The following is a 3,911-nucleotide window of genomic DNA, read 5'->3' on the forward strand; positions in this document are numbered from 1 at the left end:
CCAGTACCCAGAGTCTGATAAGAAGAAGGATGAGAAGTCACGGAAGGATAAAGGTCATGACAATGATCGCGACCGAGACGAAAGAAAATAATCCAATATGGTTAAGAAAGGAAATTGCCGAGAGCGTGGTCATCGGGAGATAAGTGAACGCAAAGAGAAGTTTGATGCGTACACCCAGCTGACAACCTACAGAGCGCAAGTATACACCATGAACAAGGAGATTGACAAGTGGCAGCAACCAAAAAAGATGTTTTAAAAGAACCATGACAAGACTAAGTGGTGTGGTTTTCATGGAGATCACGCCCACCTGACTAAGGAATGTAGGCACTTGAAGGATAATTTGGATGATCTCATACGTACATTCTATTTCACTTACTATAAAAATACAAACAAGTGATGGGGATTTGGTGAAGTTCAAAGATCAAAACGTCCAGCCTTGGATAGGATAGATACATGTAATCTGTGGCGGTCCAATTCATGGCGGCAGTATCAGTGGCGCAAAGGCCAACTTAAAAGAGTTCAGGCATCAAGTAAATTTTGTTGAAAGCTGTCATTGGAAAAAAATCACCAGCAATGCCGGCCATGTCCTTCTCGGTCGAGGATAGAAAGCATGTGGTGTAACATCATGATGACCCTCTGGTGGTCACATTAAAAGTATCCAACTGTTTTATTCACAGGATCTTGGTAGATAGAGGAAGCTCGGCCAACATCTTATTCCTGTCGACATTTGAGATGCTTATGATTTGATGACAACACTTGCAGCCAGTACGCTATCAAGTGATAGGATTCACAGGAGCGTCAGCAATACCGAAGGGAATCATAAATTTACCGGTCAGAGATATTATGGCAGAATTTCTAGTAGTTGATGTGTCGAGAGCATATAATGCAATAGTTGTGGCAGCCTTTCATCCATAACGTCCGGGGAGTCGTATCCACCTATCATCTGACTATGTTGTACGTATCCAATTAGGGTATGACAACAAAGTTAAGGGGAAATAAAGAGACTGCCAAGTCATGCTATCTGACGACTTTGAAACAGCCGGCACGAAGAATTCCTGTTGAGGATCTAAGTTCGCCAATGCGGAAGGAGAAGAGGGCTAAGAAATAGGCGATGCCAGACGAGGAGTGTTCAGAGAAACAAGATGAAAGCCATGGAGATAACTATGGAGGAATTCGAAACCAAACCAAAAGATTCACAAAGATCTAAGTCTGATGGCGTATCTATGTAGGAAATGCTAGTAGACGATCTAGAAGGATGGTCGCTGTCGGAATAGATATCGACCCAGAGGTCAGGATCAACCTGGTGACTCAACTAAGAGAAATGCGGGTAATAGACCTGATCATAATGGTTCATCGTCAAAATGTCCCGTTAAGCAGAAGAAAAGAAATTTTTCAACAGAAAAGAACAAGGCTATCAAGGAAGAGGTGGATAAGTTACTGGCGGCTGGTTTTAATCGAAGCTCGTGATTACCCGTAAAAGGATACACGGGTACTTGAGAAATTAAATCCGTAAAAGGAACTGTTACCTCAAGGTTCTTGACGATGGCCAAGAACTTACCAAGTTATTGATCGAACATGGATTTTGGCATCGTATGGGACAAGTTAGTGATGGTGTACGAGAATCAGTAACCTTCTCCTTTTGCTTCCTTGCTTCATCTACATTCCCTTCCTCAATGTTCGTTTTTGAGCTATCATCGCCTTCATTTTCATCAATCAAGTGGCGAATCATTAGTTCGCGTAGGTGGGGCATTATATCGTGTACCGCTTCGAAGAGTAATAACATTAGCAATTTCTTTGGGAATTGCTTGCCTCGGTAAATGACCTGGTTACCTCTGCACATTGTTTCCGGCCACCTGAGCAAGTTGAGTCTCCAAATGTTTGGTAGTATTTATCAACTCTTTGATGCTCTCTTCATGACTCTTCTACATATAAACCATCATCTTCATCAGATCAGACATGTTAGGCTCTTGAGAGCTGGCGTTCTGAGAAGCTTGCTCTTGATAGCCTTGATGTGAAGGCCTCTTGAAATTAGGAGGGGATTCTGAGGAGCCCCTTGATAATATTATTGTATAGCAGCATGTTATGGTGGGTTTTGATGAGGTGGTTGGTAGGATGTTTATAGCATAGGTTGAGGGTTCTGAAACATTATTGTTTTTGTAGGAATTATTAGGATGATCCATCCAACCTGGGTTGAATTTGTTGGAGTATGGGTTGTGTGGAGGTCTCTGCTGAAAAGCATTTGCATGCTCCATATGATTCGGGTCGGGTTGATTATACACTAGTGGAAAAAACCTTATATGTCACTTTGTATCAGATGCGGTTTTTGTAAAACCACATCCGAAAATGAAAAAAAGGAAAAATTGATTTAATCAGTCCCAACTATGGGCGTTCTAACAAAAACAGTCCCAACTATTATTTTTTATTGTTCAGTCCCAACTTTGAAGGGCGTTTTGCAATAGTAGTCCCAGCAGGTAAAAAAACCTGCTGTAGCAGGTAATTTGCCTTTTTTTTCAATCTTCTTTCTCCTTCCTTCCTTCACTACTCCCTCCTCCTCTCCTCTGCCACCAGCCACCCCTCCCCAGCCACGCATCCCCACCACCCCTCATATGCCACCCCTCGCCAGCTACCACTTCTCCCGAACCCCTCCACTACCCTCCCCTTTCCCCTGGCCAAGTCAGCCCTCCCCTGCCACGCATCCCCCTATTCCAGAACCCTTATCCTCCACTACCATCCCCTTCCCCCACCTCCTCTTTCCCCTCCCCTGCCCCCGCCATATAATACCCAGCCTTCAAAACCCCTCCCCTTCCCCCACCTCCCCTGCACCCGAAAGACTTCCCCCTACCCCCAAAGCAACGGCTAAAGGAGAAAGAGAGAGACGCGAGCAAGGTTTGCGCGATCCATTACCGGCAACCAACAACAACCGTGTCGGTAGCACGGGCTTCACGGGTTTCGGATTTCACAGGCTTCAAGCTTCGGGTGTGAGAGAGAGGTTGTCATTTGGGTGAAAGGGAGAGGGAAGAGGAGGGGTGGTAGGGGAAGGGAGGAAGGAGGGAGGAGAGAGAAATACTGAAGGAAGAGGTGGAAGAAACAGGTCAAAAAAAAAGAGAAAAAAGGAAAATCGGTTTTTTTACCGGTTTAGCAAGTCATCGATCGACTTGGACCACCAGTGTAAAGGGGGGGGGGTTAAAGTTGGGACTGAACAATAAAAAACGATAGTTGGGACTGTTTTTGTCAGGACGCCCATAGTTGGGACTGTTTAAATCAATTTTTCCAAAAAAAAAAAAGGGGAGGGAAGTTTGGCAAACATAATCAGATGCGGTCCTTAAAAAACCGCATCAGATTGTTAAATCTGATGCGGTTCATTGGACCGCATCCGAAAATGGGTTAGTAAACCCCCCAAAAAATCCCGCGTCCAGTTTAATTCATTTCGCAAACGCTAAAAAAAACTCCAACTCAACACCATTGCCCCAGCTCTCCATTGCGCACCACCACCAACGCCAACTCCACACCACTGCCCCAGCTCGACTGTAATAGCCCTATTTTTTTAAGAGCGTTTATTTGAAAACTAATTATAATTATTAAGCTAATTATGTTTCGGATACTCTTATTTTATTTGAGTTGGAGTTGAATTATATTGACGTGTTGGTTATGTATTTATTTATTTAAGTGTGAGATTATTATTATTATTTTATATTTTTGAATTTTAAGTTTAAGTTGTGTGGTATTCGGCCAAATAGGGAAATTAGAGGCGGATTATTTTCATTTCCCTTGTCGGTTTTGACTTGCAAACCCAAAAGAACCAAAAACCCATATTCACTCTCGAACATCCTCGTCATTTCCAATAAAATCCCAAAACCCCAAACCCCAATATTTTTCTCTCTCTCTCGTCCTGCTCGAGCTCCACCGACGAA

This window comes from Beta vulgaris, chromosome 7 (genome assembly GCF_026745355.1).
Source record: "Beta vulgaris subsp. vulgaris cultivar EL10 chromosome 7, EL10.2, whole genome shotgun sequence".
In the NCBI taxonomy this organism is placed as follows: Eukaryota; Viridiplantae; Streptophyta; class Magnoliopsida; order Caryophyllales; family Amaranthaceae; genus Beta; species Beta vulgaris.